This window comes from Balaenoptera physalus, assembly GCF_965194825.1.
Source record: "Balaenoptera physalus genome assembly, chromosome: 10".
Classification (NCBI taxonomy): Eukaryota; Metazoa; Chordata; class Mammalia; order Artiodactyla; family Balaenopteridae; genus Balaenoptera; species Balaenoptera physalus.
In genome coordinates this window covers 35,973,610-35,996,057 of record NC_138889.1, presented here as the reverse complement: position 1 = coordinate 35,996,057, position 22,448 = coordinate 35,973,610, and the positions used below count along the sequence as shown (strand labels likewise).

The following is a 22,448-nucleotide window of genomic DNA, read 5'->3' as shown; positions in this document are numbered from 1 at the left end:
TAGGGAAATTGATCTCATGTTAATGTGAGGGAAGGGAGGAAAGAATTCAGTGAGTTGAAATGTACAAAAAGACAAAGTACTTGGAACAGTGTCTGGCCCATATTAAGAGCCCAATTAATATCGTCTCTTGTTCTCCAGTTATATAAGCCAAAACCCCAGTGACTAACATTGCAACCTTTTTTCTCATTATACTCCACCTAGCATCAAGTTCTGTTATTTCTATCTCTTAAATATTTTAAATATCCATTTCTTATTTCTACTCCATTACCTTTGTCTAGACCAGAGTCATCTTTCCTATAGATATCTTCATCAGCTCCTTAATTTTTCTCCCTACCTCTAATTTTACTTATTCTCAATGCATTCTATTTGCTGTAAATATAATATCCTAAATAGAGAGTTGGTAAACTATGAACTATGACTGATCACCTTTCTTCATAAACAAAGTTTCATTGCAGCACAGCCATACCCATTCATTTATGTATTGCCATGTCTGCTTTCACACTACAATGGCAGACTTGAGTACTTAAAACAGAGACCATCTAGTCTGCAAGCTTAAAATGTTTACTATCTCTTGCTATAAAAAATGATTGTAGAACCCTGTCCTAAACTCACATATGAACATCACATATCTGCTTAAAATGCTTCAAAGCTTTTCAGTAACCATTAAGAAAAGTCCAAGCTCTTTAAAATTACTTTTATGGCACTTCATGCTCACTCCTGTCTATCTCTTCAGGCCTGTCACCACCAAACCTACTGAATTTTTCATTTCCTTAAATACATCATTTTCTCTTATGAGGCAGCACATGCTACAAACTCTTCCTTGAAGATTTTTGCCTCTAACTGGACAACTCCTGCTCACTTTCAAGAATGAACTTAATGTTACTTGCTTAAGGAAACATTCTCCATCTCCCACCACACTGCCTTGGGTGCTCCTATCTCTGTACTTCATCAAAATCATGCCTATTATTCTTTAAAGGCATTACCTAACTAATTGTATGAAATCTCCATGTCTATCATGTTTATCATTAAAACCCCCATATCTATTACAATATATCGCATAGTAGATACATCATATATAATTTTTTAATCAATGAATGAATAAATATATCATTATTCCAGACACTTCCTTCAGCTATCTGCAAACCTAGTCTTGTTGTTCCTTGGCAAAAACAGTTTAGCATGTGATTCTTCCAAGTCCTCATTTGGCTGAATTTAAGAGTCTCCTCTGATTTGGGGGCTAAGAAACACCTGGGAAGAACTACATGTGGAAAAGAACTACATGTCTCATATACTGGCATCCAATTGCCAATATATGATACATGGACTGAGCTCAGAATTAACTGCTTTCACTGTTACATTACTTTCTTTAAAGGGAAGAAGAGTAGTAAGTTTTATAAAACAATGATAAAAATGTTGGGTTAGCCAAATAGTTCGTTCGGATTTTTCCATTACATCTTATGGAAAAACCCAAAATAACTTTTTGGCCAACCCAATATAAAGACCATGTCGGACCATAACCTCACAGAGACTACCAAGGTTCTTTACCCAAACTTGATTACTTGCCTAAGATAGGCATATTCTGAACTGTGACTCTTAGTTCCTAAGCAGAGGAAGGCTATGAGTCAATACATTAGTCAAGAATCAGAAAGCAGACAGATCTAAAGTTTATACGTAAATTAGATGCAATTAATTTCACCTTTTTAAATGCTAACTAGTCCAATTGTTGGTGACTGTGACACTGGTTTCTTGCCTCAAAGATGAAACCCTCTCAAGAAAGATCTGGGCATCATGCTCACTGTTGCTGAAAGTTTCTGAATTTTACACAGAAAACTTCTGCCTTCAAAGATTTTGCATATTATGTAGCTAGTAGTGATCACCTACATTAGCAGTTGAGTTTTATCCTTTTTTTTTTTTTTTTTGAGATACAGGATCATAAAAGAAAAAAGTACTTTAGCTCAATACCTTTTTTTTTTTATGATGGCTTTTTATGTGCTTCCTTAGAGAAAAGTTATAAAACTTAGTTTTTTCAGTTTCTATCAAAGCTATACAATGTTTCCGTCTTTTCTTTGCAAGTCACAAAGGAGCCATAACTGTATATTTTCACATCAGATGTAAAATTCATATCTCACTTGTGACTTATGCAAGGAAAATAGGACGCTCCATTAGATATACCTACAGTTTGTCTATGTATGGTGATTTGCAGTTGGGGAGTTCTTTCCTCTGAAATCATTAAATTTTTTTACAGCTAAGTATTCCTTCTGCCTTGACAGATTCCACACACTATGTTATCATATGTATAAAAATGATCTTTAAAAAAAAATACCTTTAATGAATTCAACAATGGCTAAAGTTCATCCAACACTTTCCTTACTTTCTAGAGCTACATTTGGAGGCACTTTTTATCTTGTCACTTTGACAGCGCATAACAAAAAGCATGTGTCAGAATTTCAACGTAGCTTCACAATCTTTTACTGTTGTTAGCAGGGATATTTTTGAGCCAAATGAATAGTGCCATCCTCATTACAATATTAGTAAGAAAAAGATCCTTTACCTTATTTAAGTTGCATTGCTTATTCTACATGAAAATAAAACGTATAGTTGAACAGATATAATTTCAACAGTCTAAAATAAGGAAAAATATAACTGTCTCTGCCTTACCATCAAAGCTGACATTTCTACTCATTTTCTTAGTGTAGCTAAAATCAGTCCTCTTTTGAAGGAAAAACCCCATTTCAGGTTATTATTGAAAAGAAATTTTCTTTGAATAATATTATAATATTAAGTAGATTCAAATTTTACCATATTCTCAGATATTTTAAAAATCCTATGTACCTACAAAGAAAAATGAATGAATCATCCTTGATTATAAAGAAGTCATTTGAAAACAGCAAAAATTATTTCCCCTAAGGTGTCATGAACAACATAAATAAATATGAGCTGTCCAAAATGCCTGTAAAAAGTTAGAACTGCTACTAGGCTCAGGATCACTATTTCATTTAATAATAGCTTGTGCATATCATTGCATACAGAAATCTTTCCAATTAAGTCTTCAGCCACTCCACCCATGCTTTCTGAAATTTTTACTTTCCAAAGCTTCTAATAACTTGATGGCAAAAATTTTAGAATACTAATCTTAAGAATATAAGAAAGTAAAAAAGGAAGTAAACAGCATTGACAATTTCTTGAATATATCTTTGTCTTTGAAGGGAAAACATGCACTTTTCATAAACTTACCAGCACTTTCCTGCACACATCATGCAGTGCAACATACATTACATTATGAGATGTTCCATCAATCTGACATGCTATCTCTTGCTTTTCTGTGTTTATGCACATGGATTTCACTGCCAAGGACATACTTTTGCTGCCTGGATAAATTTTCCTAACTCTCAAAGCTCACCTCATGTTTCGTCTCTTCTGGACTGCATTCCCTCACCTTCCAGTCTAATATAAACAGTCTTCTTGACTATGTTCTCTTAACACCATCTCCTTTTGTATTTCAATCATTTAGTTCATTTTTTGGCCTTTATAATTGTTAAAAATTCCCTAATGCATTCTATCAGTTATTTGATTGATCTTCACTTCTAACACAGTTCTGGCATGCAGTAAGGACTAGGAAAAATTTTATTGAAGGAGTTAATGAACACACTTGAAACTCTTGAAACTTTGACCATAATCACTCTTAATACTGAAGTTCTCTTTATTTTTTCCTTCCTAGATCTTCTTTCTTCTTATGCCATCAAAGTGCAATTTTTTCTTCCTACTTCCAGAAATGTTTCCTCATGTCCCCTGCAATCTCATAACCTGAAACTACTCATCACTATCCCCCAAACTGTCTGAGATTTTTCCCCTGAGAGATTGAAAGAGGTGCTGCATAGGAATTAAGATTTTGTTACAAAATAAAGTAGCTAGAATGATTCAAACAGGAGTCAGAAAGTCTATGAATATACTACTGAAAATTAAGACATTAAAAACTTAAGAAAGTAGAGAATGGCAATTTTAACTTTGGCCATTACTATTTGAGGTAGTATGTTCTCAGATAAATAATTAAGGGTCAGCTATAATTCCATTTATTAAGGTCAAAACACAAACTAAGCTAGAAATGATGTAAAGACTAGAGACAGAAAAAAATATGTCATGCAAGATAAGTGTTTAGTTCAGTAATTTTGTATTTTACTGAGGAGGAAATACAGAAATCTTGATGTAAGAAAATAATATCAAGAAGGGAATATTCTTATATGAAAGAACCAAGCTTTCTTTTCAGTGGTACTGAAACTGCATTAAACTATTGATGTGTAGATTAAATAACTGGTAGTAAATGTAGAGATGAAGAAACTTAATGTAAAGTGTCAGAAATCAATTGACCTCCAAGACTGAATTGAAAACCTATATTACCATATAGGCTGGTAGGAAAATATGAATGATTTCACATAAATTCTTTTAGATATACATCTATTATTAAAAAAACAAAAAACAGAGCTGTACTAAAAATGCCATCACATAAGCAAATAGTGATTATAGAACCTGATTATAATAAAATGAATATAAAAAGAAAATTAAATGTTAAAGTAGGTTTATTTATCCAACAAATTTTTATTTGGTAAAGGATGACAATTATGTCTGAGAAAACATGAGTGAGAAATAAAAATATCAGACACTTTTGATCTATACATTTTAATATAACATATCTTTAATATAAAAGAATTCTTAAGAACCCTGCAACAAACTTAAGAATCAAAACAGTACCAAGAGTAACAATAATCTTGAAGTCATTGTGTGGTCTTCACCAATCCCACCTGCCTTTCCCCATGAGGAACCAACAGCCTGTTTATCATCCCTGTGATTTGCTTTAACAAAATTGTCTTATGACATGTGGATATATATCAAAATATTCTTTATCTTTTCTTCATTTTAAAATATTGCTAAATTCATATTATAATATATGTAATCATTCATGACTTCCTTTTGTTTACACAACCTTTGTTGAGGGTATTTGTAGTTTATTTACTTTGTCTAATAAATAGAAAACTAATGTGTATCATTCCAGCTTTCTGCCAGGAAGCATTTACCGCAAACTGACCTAGGGAGGAAGAACCCAAGAAGAGCACAACAGTCTCAGTGAGCTGAAAAGACAGAGAAAGGGTAGCAGAGAGGCTGAGGTGACTGAAATATATAAGGCAGAATAACAGAAAGGGAAAGCAACACAGAGGATGATTTGTTCAAATCTACAATGGGATATCATTGAGTACTTGACCAAATAATAAACAGTGTATGTATAGAGTGAGACTTCACACCCTAAGAAAAACTACTGGAGAAGAAATACCACCAGGAAGCTGAAAAAATATTGGATATTGCACAGAGTCAAAAGAAATGAAAACCCCAACCAATCAGAGTGATAAAATTTTATGAACAAATGGTTAATTCACCAGAGGACCTAAAAAAGACCAGACCTTAGGACAAGGGTTAACCTAGTCCTAAAATAAAGACTACTTTGAACACATCCTAGCAAACATTACAAACAATCCTCAGAAAGATTAAGCTGAGCTACAAGTAAATTTGCATGTCAGAACAAAATCTACCAATTGTTAAGGGACAAATTTAAAAAATCAGGTACCTGACAATGTATAGAATATAACAAATATTGCTAGAATTATGAAGAAGCAAAAAAATGAACTATAAACAGGAGAAAATCAGTCAAAAAACACAGAAATATCTGTGTTTTATTTAAAACAGCTCCTACAAATATATTAATGACTAAATTTAAAAATTTACTTGTTTGGCTTAATATCAGGTTAGACACTGCAGAAGAATAGATGAATGAACTTGAAGATAGAGCAATAGAAACTATATAAAATATATAGAGAAAAATATTGAATTATGCCTAAGAAATCTATGGAACAATCATTAAGTTATCTAATATATATGGAACTTTAGTCCCAGAAGATAGGGATAGGCATAAAAATATTTGAAGATTATGGTCAAAAGTTATCACATTATTGAAAAACATAACTCCACAGATCTCCAAAGCTCAATGAAATGAAAGCAGTATAAGGCACACCATAATCTAATTGCTAAAAAAATGATTAAAAGAAAAAATTTAAAGATCGTCTACCCAGAATTATTTTTCCAGTGAAAATATTCTTCAAACATGAAAGCAAAATAAAACCATGGTCAAGCAAAAACAAAACAAAACAAACAAAAACACAAATCCTGAATAATTTGTTGTAGTAGACAGCATTATAAGAAATGCTAAAGAATGTTTTTTAGGCTGAAGGAAAACTAATATTATTTGGAAACTCCAATCCCCACAAATGAATGGAAAGCTAGAAATCACTTTTTTCTTTTTTAATGTGTGTAAATAGAAAATGTATTTGCTCTTTTTAATTTCTAAAATTTCTAATTTCTACTTTTTTCTCTAAAGTAAAAATAGTAGCAATGTGGTGGAGGGTTTATAAAGTATGTAGAAATAATGTATATGATAAAAATGGCACAAAATATGGGAAGGGAGACAAGTGAGCATAATATTGTCAGATACATATTCCAAGCTTTAGAACAAAAATACATGCATAAAAAGAACAAAGGGCTATAGCTAATGAATCAATAGAGGGCCTTAATGAAATACTAAAAAAAAAAAAAAGTAATTAAAGGAAAATAAGGCAAAGAAAGAGGTCAAAAAAGGAACAAAAAACTGATGGAGTAGAAAGAAAAACAGACTTAAAACCCAACCATAGATAATTGTATTAAATGTGAATTCACTAAAACACACCAAAGGTGGACATTGTCTAACTGGATGAAAAAGCAAGACCCTATTATACCATAATATACTATCTGCAAGAATCCCATTTTAAATGTGTGTGTATATTTATCTATCTATCTATCTATCATTTATCAAGAATATATATGTTGAAAGCAAGAGGATAAAAAAGATATAAATATTACTCATAAGAAAGTTAAAGTTACTATCTTAATATCAGGTAGTATATTTAGCACAAGGATTGTTACCTAATATGAAGATAGGCTCTTCATAATAATAAAAAGATTAATTTCTCAAGATGATATTAGAAATCTAAAATGTATATGCACCTAATAACAAAGCATTAAAATATATGAAGGAAAATTTGATATTAAAGAAGAAATTGACAAATCCCCAATTATAATTGGAAATTTTAACACTCTTCTCCAGTAACTTATAAATTACAAGAATACCAGGATGGAAAATCAATAAAGTAACATTCTTCTCCAGTAATTTATCAATTACAAGAACAAAAAGACAGAAAATTAGTAAAGTACAGAAGACTTGAATACAATTATTAGCCAACTTGACATAATTTATATTTAAAGAACACTACAGCCACTAACTACAGAACACACTTAAAAAATCTACTCATGGAACATTCACAAAGATTAACTATATGGTAGACCATAAGAGAAGTATCACTCCTTATTACAGGACTGAAAATTTAGAAGGTATATTCTTTTTTTAAAAAATTTTATTGGAATATAATTGATTTATAATTTTGTGTTAGTTTCAGGTGTACCGCAAAGTGAATCAGTTATACGTTTACATATATACACTCTTTATTTAGATTCTTTTCCCCTATAGGCCATTACAGAGTATTGAGTAGAGTTCCCTGTGCTATACAGTAGGTTCTTATTAGTTATCTACTTTATATATAGTAGTGTGTTTATGTCAGCCCCAGTCTCCCAATTTATCCTTCCCCCGCTTATCCTGTGGTAACCATAAGTTTGTTTTCTACATATGTGACTCTACTTCTGTTTTGTAAATAAGTTCATTTGCACCCTTTTTTTTTTTAGATTCCACATATAAGTGATATCATGTCATACTGAGTGAAGTAAATCAGACACAAAAAGACAAATATCATGTGATATCGTGTATATGTGGAATCTTTAACTGAAACAAAATTAAACTGTACATCAATAACAAAAGGATACTTGAAAAGTCACCAAAATATTTGGAAATTCAAAAGAACACAACTAAATAACCAAATTGTCAAAGAAGAAACCACGGGGGAAATTAGAAAATATTTTGAACTGAATAATAATGAAAACACAGTGTGTGATATAGGTAATGTAATGCTTAAGTGTAAATTTATATATTTAAAAAAGGGAAAATTTGAAAAGCAATGGTCTAAACTTCCACCTTAAACAATTAGAAATGTCAATTAATTTAAAATCAAAGTTAATACAAGGAAAGATAGACTAAATAGCAGAAATCCATGAAATTGAATATGGACAGACAATGGGAAAAAATGAAATACAAAGCTGTTCTTATAGAAAATGTCAATACAATTGATAAACATAAAAAAGAGGAGATAAAATTCAAATTATCAATATCAAGTAGGAAAGAGGAAACATCACTATATCTCTACTCTAAAACATTAAATGACAGGAAGGGAATGTTTAACATTTAATTTTACAATTAAACTAAATAAACCCCTTAAAAGACATAATTTGCATAATTGGCACAAAAAGAAATAGAAAAATCCGAATTATCCCATATCTATTAATGAAATTGAATTTGTAATTTAAAACCTCCCCACTGCAAAAACTTTGGAATAGGATAGCTTCACTGATGTATTTTGTCAGGCACATAAGGCAGAAATGATACCACATGGCCAAGTGAGGTTTACCTCAGGAATACAGAAATGGTTTAACTTTTAAGAATCAATTAATGTAGGCTTCTTTGGTGGTGCAGTGATAAAGAATCTGCCTGCCAATGTAGGGGACATAGGTTCGAGCCCTGGTCTGGGAAGATCCCACATGCCGTGGAGCAACTAAGCCCGTGTGCCACAACTAACTGAGCCTGTACTCTAGAGCCCGTGAGCCACAACTACTGAAGCCCGCACACCTAGAGCCCGTGCTCCGCAACAAGAGAAGCCACTACAATGAGAAACCCGCGAACCACAATGACGAGTAGCCCCTGCTTGCCACAACTAGAGAAAGCCCGCATGCAGCAACGAAGACCCAATGCAGCCATAAATAAATAAATAAATAAAAATTAAAAAAAATCAATTAATGCAACTTGTCATATGAATAAAATAAAAGAGGATAATCTTACATTCATGTTTGTTAGTGCAGAAAAAGCATATGACAAAATTCAATATACTTAATGAAACGCTTAACAATGTAGGATTAGAGGGAAGCTTCCTCAGCCAGAAAAAGCGTATCTACAAAAAATATATATATATTCAACATCATACTAAATGGTAAAAACTAAAATGTCCTCCTTTCTTTTTTTCTCTTTCTTTTTTTTCTCTAACTAGTTATGTTCAACATTCAATGGGGATGGATCCTAGATAGCAAAATAAGCCATAAAAATAAATAAAATGTCTTAGAGACAGGAAAGGAAGAAGTAAAACAGTCTCTGCAGATGCTGTAGATATGTATGTGTACTATATTGAGAATCTACCAAAAATTACTAAAGTTAATATTTAGGGATAAACTATACAAAATATACACACGACTTGTACACTGAGAAATCACATAATATTGCTGAGAGAAATGAAAGAATATCTAAATAACTGAGGAGATATACCATGTTTATGGATTACAACACTCGGTAGTGTTCAGATGTCAATCTCCCCAAATTCACATATGAATTCAACATAATTCAGTCAAAATCCCAGGAAACTTAAATTAGCAAGCTCCTTTTAAAATTTACATTACAATTCAAAGAATATAGAATAGCCACAACAATTTGGTAAAAAAAGAATGAACATAAAAGACTTAACACACTTGATTTCAAGATTTTCTCTAAAAGCAGTAGTAATCAGGAAAGTGAGGAACTGGCATAAGACAGGTTTACAGATTACGGGAACAGAAGAGAGTCCATAAATAGACCCACACATATAAGATTAGTTTGTCACAAAAATGCCAAGTAATTCAATGGGGAAAGAGTACTATTTTGAGCAAATAGTACTGCAACATGTGGATATTCATACTGAATAAAATTTAAAAGATTGACAATACCAAGTATTTTTCAAGGATGTAAAACAGCTGGAAATTTTACACATTTCTGGTGGAAGTATAAAATTATATAGTTGTTATGGCAAATAGTCTGGCAGTTTTTTATACAGTTAAACATTTACCTTATCATATAACCTAGAAATTCTACTCCTAGTTACTTACCCAAGAGACATAAAAATGTGTCCACCAAAAACTTGTACATGAATGTACAAAGCGTTTTTATTCATAATCGTTTAAAATGGAAAACAACCCAAATGTCCAATAGTCAAGACTGGGTAAACAAATTGTGGCTTATCCATGTACTAAAATACTACTCAACCATTAAAAGAAATGACCTATTGATCCACACAACAACATAGATTAAGCTCACAAATCTTATGTTGAGAGAAAAAGCCAGACTAAAAATGGTACAGACTGTATGATTCAAGTTACATTACAGACTAAAAAAGACAAAGTAATCTTAAATTATGGAAGTCAGATAATTGATCACCTGGGACAAGGGTGAGGGTGATAGGGAGGGGGCATGAGGAAACTTCTGGGGGGTGAAAGAAATATTCTATATCCTGATTAACCTAATTAAGGTGATGGTTGAATAGGCATGTACATTTGTCAAGACTCTTCAAACTGTACCCTTAAATAGATTTATTTTATTTTTGGTAAATTATATCTTAAAAAAGGTTTATTTGTAAATACCACTATAAAAATAGTGTACATTATTCTTTGTGGACATGTGCAAGAGTTTCTCTGGGGATTGTAATTAGTAATTCCATTCCATCTCATTAGTGATCTTCCAGATCATAGAATATGTAATTATTCTCACGTGTAAGTTGATTCCAATAGTTTTCCAAAGTTGTTGTACAAATGTAAAACCCTACCATGTGTATAAGACTTCTTATTGATTGACATCCATGTCTAGAATTATCAGGTTTTTCAAAGTACTACGTTTTGCAAATCTTTTAGGCATGAAATAAAATTTCATTGTAATGTAAATTTTCATTTTCCTGAGTATTAATGAGATTCAATGTGCTGTCATATGTTTCTTGATAATTTATGTTTTTTTCTTTTGTCTTTTTCTCATTTTTATGAGTTGTTTTCTTCTGCATTTGTAAGAGTTCTTTATTCAATCTGTAGGCTTTGTCAGTTATTTGTTTGGCAAGTAACTCCTCCCCAGGTGTGTTCTTTTAATAAAAAGAAATTGTTAATATTAATGCAGTCAAATGTATCAATATTTTTATGGGTAGCAATGTTTTATATGTTGCTTTAAAAGTTAATTCCTCCCTACAACAAAGACATAAAAGCATTTTATATGTACCTATTTCTGCAAGAGTTACCATTGACATTAACATCTATCCAGCAGACCCAGGAAAAGTGAAAGTGGGGGATCATGTGGAAAATTCATTCCTGGATCACGTTTGGTACATTGTTCTTTCCGTATTCTATTGACCAGAACTCAATCCCATGCCCCTACCTAAGGGATGCTGGAAAAATGAGGTGTAATTATGTGTCCAGGGAAAAGGGAAAATGTGGTTTTTGAACACTTAGTTAATCTATTCTTCTAAGGAATATTTTGGTTCTTCAAACACATTGAATGCACTCATTCCTTTTCCCAAGGGAGACAAACCAAATCTCATCTGGTCTCTGCATCCACTCAAGTCCAAGATTTCCAGATCTCCATCAGGTCTAGATATGGATCATCTTGATTCTGTAACATAGGTACTTAAAAGAGAAGTTCATTATCCACAGAAAAAATATTCCACACAGAAAAGAGAAGAACAGGAGCCCCAAACTACTCACTGGTCCATCACAAATATGAAATTCTCCTGTAAGATCACTCATTTTAAAGCTTTTCTCTCTTGTGTGTGTGTGAAGAATGAGAGAGTTCTTTGTTTTTTGTTTTTTTTTTTTAATCAGTCATCAGTTTTATAAACATCATCGTATACATGTCAATCCCAATCTCCCAATTCAGCACACCACCATCCCCACCCCACTGCGGTTTTTCCCCCCTTGGTGTCCAATCATTTGTTCTCTACATCTATGTCTCAACTTCTGCCCTGCAAAATGGTTCATCTGTACCATTTTTCTAGGTTCCACATACATGCGTTAATATACGATATTTGTTTTTCTCTTTCTGACTTACTTCACTCTGTATGACAGTCTCTAGATCCATCCACGTCTCAACAAATGACCCAATTTCGTTCCTTTTTATGGCTGAGTAATATTCCATTGTATATATGTACCACTTCTTCTTTATCCATTCGTCTGTCTATGGGCATTTAGGTTGCTTCCATGACCTGGTTATTGTAAATAGTGCTGCAATGAACATTGGGGTGCATGTGTCTTTTTGAATTACGGTTTTCTCTGGGTATATGCCCAGTAGTGGGATTTCTGGACCATATGGTAATTCTATTTTTAGTTTTTAAAGGAACCTCCATATTGTTCTCCATAGTGGCTGTATCAGTTTACATTCCCACCAACAGTGCAAGAGGGTTCCCTTTTCTCCACATCCTCTCCAGCATTTTTTGTTTGTAGATTTTCTGATGATGCCCATTCTAACTGGTGTGAGGTGATACCTCATTGTAGTTTGGATTTGCATTTCTCTAATAATTTGTGATGTTGAGCAGCTTTTCATGTGCTTCTTGGCCATCTGTATGTCTTCTTTGGAGAAATGTCTATTTAGGTCTTCTGCCCATTTTTGGATTGCATTGTTTGTTTCTTTAATATTGAGCTGCATGAGCTGTTTATATATTTTGGAGATTAATCCTTTGTCCGTTGATTCGTTTGCAAATATTCTCTCCCATTCTGAGGGTTGTCTGTTCGTCTTGTTTATGGTTTCCTTTGCTGTGCAAAAGCTTTGAAGTTTCATTAGATCCCATTTGTTTATTTTTGTTTTTATTTCCATTACTCTAGGAGATGGATCAAAAAAGATCTTGCTGTGATTTATGTCAAAGAGTGTTCTTCCTATGTTTTCCTCTAAGAGTTTTATAGTGTCCGGTCTTACATTTAGGTCTCAAATCCATTTTGAGTTTATTTTTGTGCATGGTATTAGGGAAAATTCTAATTTCATTCTTTTACATGTAGCTGTCCAGTTTTCCCAGCACCACTTACTGAAGAGACTGTCTTTTCTCCATTGTATATCTTTGCCTCCTTTGTCATAGATTAGTTGACCATAGGTGTGTGGGTTTATCTCTGGGCTTTCTATCTTGTTCCATTGATCTATGTTTCTGTTTTTGTGCCAGTACCATATTGTCTTGATTACTGTATCTTTGTAGTATAGTCTGAAGTCAGGGAGTCTGATTCCTCCAGCTCCGTTTTTTTCCCTCAAGACTGCTTTGGCTATTCGGGGTCTTTTGTGTCTCCATACAAATTTTAAGATGATTTGTTCTAGTTCCGTAAAAAATGCCATTGGTAATTTGATAGGGATTGTATTGAATCTGTAGATTGCTTTGGGTAGTATAGTCATTTTCACAATATTGATTCTTCCAATCCAAGAACATGATATATCTCTCCATCTGTTGATATCATCTTTAATTTCTTTCATCAGTGCCTTATAGTTTTCTGCATACAGGTCTTTTGTCTCCCTAGGTAGGTTTATTCCTAGGTATATTATTCTTTATGTTGCAATGGTAAATGGGAGTGTTTCCATAATTTCTCTTTCAGATTTTTCATCGTTAGTGTATAGGAATGCAAGAGATTTCTGTGCGTTAATTTTGTATCCTGCCACTTTACCAAATTTATTGATCAGCTCTGGTAGTTTTCTGGTGGCATTTTTAGGATTCTCTATGTATAGTATCATGTCAACTGCAAACGGTGACAATTTTACTTCTTCTTTTCCAATTTGTATTCCTTTTATTTCTTTTTCTTCTCTGATTGCCATGGCTAGGACTTCCAAAACTATGTTGAATAATAGTGGTGAGAGTGGGCATCCTTGTTTCGTTCCTGATCTTAGAGGAAATGCTTTCAGTTTTTCACCGTTGACAATGATGTTTGCTTTGGGTTTGTCACATATGGCCTTTATTATGTTGAGGTAGGTTCCCTCTATGCCCACTTTCTGGAGAGTTTTTATCATAAATGGGTGTTGAATTTTGTTAAAAGCTTTTTCTGAATCTATTGAGATGATCATATGGTTTTTATTCTTCAATTTGTTAATATGGTGTATCACATTGATTGACTTGCGTATATTGAAGAATCCTTGCATCCCTGGGATAAATCTCACTTGATCGTGGTGTATGATGCGTTTAATGTGTTGTTGGATTCTGTTTGCTAGTATTTTGTTGAGGATTTTTGCATCTATATTCATCAGTGATGTTGGTCTGCAATTTTCTTTTTTTGTAGTATGTTTGTCTGGTTTTGGTATCAGGGTGATGGTGGCCTCATAGAATGAGTTCGGGAGTGTTCCTTCCTCTGCAAATTTTTGGAAGAGTTTGAGAAGGATGGGTGTTAGCTCTTCTCTAAATGTTTGATAGAATTCACCTGTGAAGCCATCTGGTCCTGGACTTTTGTTTGTTGGAAGATTTTTAATCACAGTTTCAATTTCATTACTTGTGATTGGTGTGTTCATATTTTCTGCTTCTTCCTGCTTAAGTCTTGGAAGGTTATACCTTCTTAAGAATTTGTCCATTTTTTCCAGGTTGTTGATTTTATTGGCATAGAGTTGCTTATAGTAGTCTCTTAGGATGCTTTGTATTTCTGTGGTGTCTGTTTTAACTTCTCCTTTTTCATTTCTAATTTTATTGATATGAGTCCTCTCCCTTTTTTTCTTGATGAGTCTGGCTAACGGCTTATCAATTTTGTTTATCTTCCCAAAGAACCAGCTTTTAGTTTTATTGATCTTTGCTATTGTTTTGTTTGTTTCTATTTCATTTATTTCCGCTCTGATCTTTATGATTTCTTTCCTTCTGCTAACTTTTGGTTTTGTTTGTTCTTCTTTCTCTAGTTCCTTTAGGTGTAAGGTTAGATTGTTTACTTGAGATTTTTCTTGTTTCTTTAGGTTGCCTTGTATAGCTATAAACTTCCCTCTTAGAACTGCTTTTGCTGCATCCCATAGGTTTTGGATCATCGTGTTTTCATTGTCATTTGTCTCTAGGTATTTTTTGATTTCCTCTTTGATTTCTTCAGTGATCTCTTGGTTATTTAGTAACCTATTGTTTAGCCTCCATGTGTTTTTGCTTTTCACGTTTTTTTCCCTGTAATTCATTTCTAATCTCATAGCATTGTGGTCAGAAAAGATGCTTGATATGATTTCAATTTTCTTAAATGTACTGAGGCTTGATTTGTGACCCAAGATGTTATCTATCCTGGAGAATGTTCCATGTGCACTTGAGAAGAAAGTGTAATCTGCTCTTTTTGGATGGAATGTCCTATAAATAGCAATTAAGTCTATCCGGTCTATTGTGTCATTTAAAGCTTCTGTTTCCTTATTTATTTTCATTTTGGATGATCTGTCCATTGGTGTAAGTGAGGTGTTAAAGTCCCCCACTCCAGCATTCTTTTGATTTCCATTTGCATGGAATATCTTTTTCTATTCCCTCACTTTCAGTCTGTATGTGTCCCTAGGTCTGAAGTAGGTCTCTTGTAGACAGCATATAAATGGGTCTTGTTTTTGTTTCCATTCAGCAAGCCTGTGTCTTTTGGTTGGAGCATTTAATCCATTCACTTTTAAGGTAATTATCGATATGTATGTTCCTGTGACCATTTTCTTAATTGTTTTGGGTTTGTTTTTGTAGGTCCTTTTCTTCTCTTGTGTTTCCCACTTAGAGAAGTTCCTTTAGCATTTGTTGTAGAGCTAGTGTGGTGGTGCTGAATTCTCTTATCTTTTGCTTGTCTGTAAAGCTTTTGATTTCTCCATCAAAACTAAATGAGATCCTTGCGGGGTAGAGTAATCTTGGTTGTAGATTCTTCCCTTTCATCACTTTAAGTATATCATGCCACTCCCTTCTGGCTTGTAGAGTTTCTGCTGAGAAATCAGCTGTTAACCTTATGGGACTTCTCTTTTTTTTTTTTTTTTAAATTATTAGCACCTTTAATTATTATTTATTTATTTATTTATTTATTTGGCTGTGTTGGGTCTTCGTTTCTGTGCGAGGGCTTCCTCTAGCTGTGGCAAGCGGGGGCCACTCTTCATCGCGGTGCGCGGGCCTCTCACTATCGCGGTGCGCGGGCCTCTCACTATCGCGGCCTGTCTTGTTGCAGAGCACAGGCTCCAGACGTGCAGGCTCAGTAGTTGTGGCTCACGGGCCTAGTTGCTCCGCGGCATGTGGGATCTTCCCAGACCAGGGCTCGAACCCGTGTCCCCTGCATTCGCAGGCAGATTCTCAACCACTGCACCACCAGTGAAGCCCAATGGGAGTTCTCTTGAATGTTATTTGTTGTTTTTCCCTTGCTGCTTTCAATAATTTTTCTTTGTCTTTAATTTTTACCAATTTGATTAATAAGTGTCTTGGCATGTTTCTCCTTGGGTTTATCCTGTATGGGACTCTCTGCGCTTCCTGGACTTGGGTGGCTATTTCCTTTCCCATGTTAGGGAAGTTTTCGACTATAATCTCTTCAAATATTTTCTCAGGTTCTTTCTCTCTCTCTTCTCCTTCTGGGACCCCTATAATGCGAATGTTGTTGCGTTTAATGTTGTCCCAGAGGTCTCTTAGGCTGTCTTCATTTCTTTTCATTCTTTTTTCTTTAGTCTGTTCCGCAGCAGTGAATTCCACCATTCTGTCTTCCAGGTCACTTATCCGTTCTTCTGCCTCAGTTATTCTGCTATTGATTCCTTCTAGTGTAGTTTTCATTTCAGTTATTGTATTTTTCATCTCTGTTTGTTTGTTCTTTAATTCTTCTAGGTCTTTGTTAAACATTTCTTGCATCTTCTCGATCTTTGCCTCCTTTCGTATTCCAAGGTCTTGGATCATCTTCACTATCATTATTCTGAATTCTTTTTCTGGAAGGTTGCCTATCTCCACTTCATTTAATTGTTTTTCTGGAGTTTTATCTTGTTCCTTCATCTGGTATATAGCCCTCTGCCTTTTCATCTTGTCTATGTTTCTGTGAATGTGGTTTTTGTTCCACAGGCTGCAGGATTGTAGTTTTTCTTGCTTCTGCTGGCTTCCCTCTGGTGTTTGAGGCTATGTAAGAGACTTGATGGGAGGCTCTGGTGGTGTGTAGAGCTGACTGTTGCTGTGGTGTTCAGAGCTCAGTAAAACTTTAATCCACTTGACTGTTGATGGGTGGGGCTATGTTTCCTCCCTGTTGGTTGTTTTGCCTGAGGCAACCCAACACTGGAGCCTACCTGGGCTCTTTGGTGGGGCTAATGACAGACTCTGGGAGGGCTCACGCCAAGGAGTACTTCCCAGAACTTCTGCTGCCTGTGTCCTTGTCCCCATGGTGAAACAGAGCCACCCACTGCCTCTGCAGGAGACCTTCCAACACTAGCAGGTAGGTCTGGTTCAGTCTCCCCCAGGTTCACTGTTCCTTCCCCTGGGTCCCAATGTGCACACCATTCCGTGTCCGCCCTCCAAGAGTGGGGTCTCTGTTTCCCCCAGTCCTGTCAGAGTCCTGCAATCAATTCCCACTAGGCTTCAAAGTCTGATTCTCTATGAATACCTCCTCCTGTTGCCAGACCCCCAGGTTGGGAAGCCTGACGTGGGGCTCAGAACCTTCACTCCAGTGGGTAGATTTCTGTGGTATAAGTGTTCGCCAGCCTGTGTATCACCCACCCAGCAGTTATGGAATTTGATTTTACTCTGATTGTGCCCCTCCTGCCGTCTCATTTTGGCTTCTCCTTTGTCTTTGGATGTGGGGTATCATTTTTGGTGAGTTCCAGTGTCTTCCTGTTGATGATTGTCCAGGAGCTAGTTGTGATTCTGGTGTTCTCGCAAGAGGGAGTGAGAGCACGTCCTTCTACTTTGCCATCTTGGTTAATCTCTCCCAGAATGAGAGAGTTCTTAATTAGACACTGATATTACTCTGTAAGAAATTACCTTTTCTGTTCTCCAGGGTATCTTGACTTCCCTCTCTGACATTTTTCTTTTTTGTTTTATTTCATGGCCACAGTTGAAATGTGTATTGAGGAGTGTTCCCTCCTTGGGGGCTGCACAGATTTTGTAGCTCAGATTCCTATTGATCTACATTTGGGAGCTTAAAATTTGTTTTAAGGCTCAAATGCTCAAAGATTTGTTGCTGTTTTAAACTGAGACACTTGGTTTCTTTGGCAATGTAGTCATCTCAAAATCTAATTGGCTTCTGACTTGTTTGCTTCCATGCAATTCCATGTACTGATAACTTCATTGAAAATTATTCAATAAATAATACTTGAATTAAACAATTAACAAAAACTATCTAAAAGCTAATTTTAAAACTTTTATCAAAAATAAAATACACTTTTTTTCCCAACGAACATATAACTTTCACAATAATTCATTCTGTATTTAGCTACAAAGATTAATTTAACAAGTTCCAAAAAGCAGAAACTATAAGTCACTATTTCTACATGTCAAAATACATGGCATGTGGTTACCTCTGATATCAGAGGTAAAAGCAGTCATACTTTTATTATTAACCATAAAAAATAACTATATTGCACCTCCAGCTAAAAAATTAGTGTACAATAATAAATGTGCTAATCAAGAAACAGGAATAAGGAAATAAAAAATAGAAACTCTAAAACACACACCAAAAATTAAAAATTCAAAAAAATTTTTTAAAGACCAGTAAAAGAGACAAACCTTTGACAAAACTAATCATTGTCACTAACATTTATTGGGTACTCACTACTTGCAATGTATTTTGCTAAGCAGTTTATAAGAACTTAGCTCACTTAATGCTCAAAGTCATGTTATGAGACTCATTCATTCATTTACTTCATAAACATTTATTAAGTACCAATTATGTGTCCAGCACTCTATGAGACACTGTGGACATACTGCTGAACAAGAGAAATGATGCCTCTGCCCTCAAGATATTTGCATTCTGAAGGAACAAATAAATACCCTCATTTTACAGTTGGGGAAACCAGATCATAGAACTTAGATAACTTTCTTAAGGTTACATAGCATCTTTGTGTTTGAATTTTAGTGTATCCCCTGGTATCATGCCCCTAACCAACACAGAATGCTAAAAAGGGGAGGGGGAGGTTGAGAAAGCACATACTCATACCATTAAAATTGTAAAGAAGATACAAATATTATCACCATATTATTGCAAACATTTTTTTTCACCTACTTGCTCTGTGCCAGGTAGTAATTTAAATCATTAAATGTTTATAATTACCCGCTGAACTACGTGTTATTATTTCTACCATATTTTACACTTGGGGTAACTGAAGAAATGAAATGAGATATTAAAAAACTTGTAGTTGCATGCAAATCAAAACTACAATGAAGTATCACCTCACGCTGGTCAGAATGGCCATTATCAAAAAAGCTAGAAACAATAAATGCTAGAAAGGGAATGGTGAAAAGGGATCCCTCCTACACTGTTGGTGGGAATGTAAATTGATACAACTACGATGGAAAACAGTATGGAGGTTCCTTAAAAAACTAAAAATAGAACTACCATATGACCCAGAAATCCCACTACTGGGCATATACCCTGAGAAAACCATAATTCAAAAAGAGGTATGCACCACAATGTTCATTGCAGCACTATTTACAATAGCCAGGACATGGAACCAACCTAAATGTCCATCAACAGATGAATGGATAAAGAAGATGTGGCACATATATACAATGGAATATTACTCAGCCATAAAAAGAAACAAAACTGAGTAATTTGTAGTGATGTGGATGGACCTAGAGTCTGTCATACAGAGTGAAGTAAGTCAGAAAGAGAAAAACAAATACTGTGTGCTAACACATATATATGGAATCTAAATTTAAAAAAAAAAATGGTACTGATGAACCTAGTTCCAGGGCAGGAATAAAGAGGTAGACATAGAGAATGGGCTTGATGACATGGGGTGGGAGGGTGAAACTGGGATGAAGTGAGAGTAGCATTGACATATAAACACTACGGAATGTAAAATAGTTAGCTACTGGGAAGCAGAAGCATAGCACAGGGAGATTGGCTCGGTGCTTTGCCATGACCTAGGGGATGGGATGCGGAGGATGGGAGGGAGGCTCAATGGGGAGGGATATGGGGACATGTGTATGCATATGGCTGATTTGCTTTGTTGTGCAACAAAAACTAACACAGCATTGTGAAGCAATTATACTCCAATAAAGATCTATTTAAAAAAAAAAAAAACTTGTAGTTGTAGAGCTATTTTTATCCTGGGAAGTCTGGATGTAGAATACAGGCTTAACTACTACTAAAAGGTGTGACCACTCATGATGGAAGAATTTTTTAAACCTTTAAATAATTAGCATTTATACAACTCACTGCTAAAACATTGAAATTATGGATGAAATGCTTGATTTTCTAGGGAAACATGAATTGCCAATGTTGACACAAGCAAAAATTTATATACAAATAATTAAAGAAAACATGGAAGAAATTGAAAACACTTTCAAAAAACTAACTCTACTGATGGTGGCAGGTGCAGGTGGATTTTTGTGAGAGTCCTATCAGTGTTCTAAGGAACATATAATTTCTCTACTATTTAAGCTATCAGAATAAGAGATAGGAATATTCTGGCATGTTTACCAAGCTATCACCCATCACTATGATACCAAATCTGTCAGTGCTAGCTTGTAAACAAAGCAACCACCAGCTCACTAACAAATATGCACACATGCAAACCAACAATCCTAATGAGTACAATCTCACCTTTGAATATAGATGCAAAAATCTTAAATTTAAAAATATATCAAATCCATTCTTGTGCACATTAAAATAATGATATATCAGGCCAATGTAAGGGTTATTTGAAAATGCAAGGTTCAGTTTTCCTGGATATTGAAACAAAAATTGTCAACTCTAGTACAGCAATTTCAATTCTATATTTTATTCCTAAGAAACAAGTAAGAAAAGTGTTAAAAAATAAACAGGGTGTTTATCGTAGCATTGTTTATAATAGTGAACATTGCTATTGCGCCAGTCAGGAAAATTAGTGGAAAATATCCTACATTTAGCAATTATAATCCATCGTAAAATGTTACAAGACATCCAAGTAGTATACACAAAGCACTTTGATGTTCAAAAGAAAAAAAATTCCCAGCCGACTACACAAATAAGGAAAGGCTTTACTGAAGAGGAGGCATTTAGAATGGGTCTCAAAGAATTAATAGCATTTTAACAGATATGACTGGAAACACACAAAGTTGTGTTTCTGGGCCAGGAGATATGGAAGGAAGTAGTGAGAAATCGAACTGAAAAAGCAGACTGGGTCCAGAGCATAAAGTACATTAAATATAGATAGTAATAAATAAATCAGTGGAACAGAACTGTGAAGCCCAAAACAGATTTAAGCATGTGAGAACCAATTATATAACAAAGGCAACATTCCACAAATTGTCGGAAAAGGAGTTTTAAGGATGCTAAAATAATTAGTTGCATTTCCTATTTCACATCAAAAACATGAATATAGTCCAGATGGATTAAAGATCCAAATGCTTAAAAATAAGTTTTAAAAAATGCTACCAGAAACGCTGAAGGAAATATGGACATAAACTTGAGTTTACAGATAATTCTACAAGCAAACAAAAATTCAGAAGTCATGAAGGAAACTACAAATATGTTTGTTTCTCCCAAAAATATTTATAAAATTGTATCACAGATACCATCATAAACTATCAATACACTGAGAAAGAATTTTTCTGAGAAACAAAGTCATAATAGCCCTAATACACAAAGAACTCTAAGAAATTAAACAATGCAAACAGGCAAATAGAAAAGTGAAAGAAATAATTGAAAAATAACATAATCAAACAATTCACAGAAAAGCAGACTCAAATCATTAATATAATTATGAAATGATGTTCAACTTTCTTAGAGTCCAGAGAAATTTTAACAGAATGCCACTTTAATCTTTCAATGCTGACAAAAATTAAACAGATTGATCACATAATGTGGTGGCAAAGATATGGGAAAACAGTCTCATATATTACTTATAGGTGTGGAAACTGCTACTATATTATTGGAAAACAATCTGGCAGTACTTATTAAAAAGAAAAATGTGCACGTCCTTTGATCTGTCAATTCCACTTTTGTGAATGCTGTAGAAAATAAAAAGCCATGGTATATGATACATGTACAAGGTTGCTTATAGAAATATTATTTCTTAGTAGCAAAAAAAAAAAAAAAAAGGAAAAATGTTGGGACTATGCTGAATGTCTAACTATAGGGGATGGTTGATTAAATTCTGATACATCCATACAAGGGAATAATATGCAGCTATTAGCAAGAATAAGTCAGGAGTTGGTCTTGGATTTGATATTTTATTAATAAAATAACTCATCATATGTGTTTATATATGCATCAACACGACAAGGTGGGGAATTACTTGCTAACTGTATTTCTTTTTGCAGAAAGAAGAT

General features: G+C 34.2%; 1 protein-coding gene and 1 long non-coding RNA gene across 3 annotated transcripts in view; both read left to right on the top strand.

The window, feature by feature from the left end:
* CNTN5 (contactin 5) overlaps positions 1-22,448 on the top strand; it is a 1,367,783-nt gene that overhangs the window by 1,047,116 nt on the left and 298,219 nt on the right. The window lies entirely within an intron of this gene.
* Positions 870-9,594, top strand: LOC309636720. Its single transcript, XR_014250174.1, has 2 exons — positions 870-8,934; positions 8,965-9,594. It is a non-coding gene; the product is annotated as an uncharacterized lncRNA (long non-coding RNA).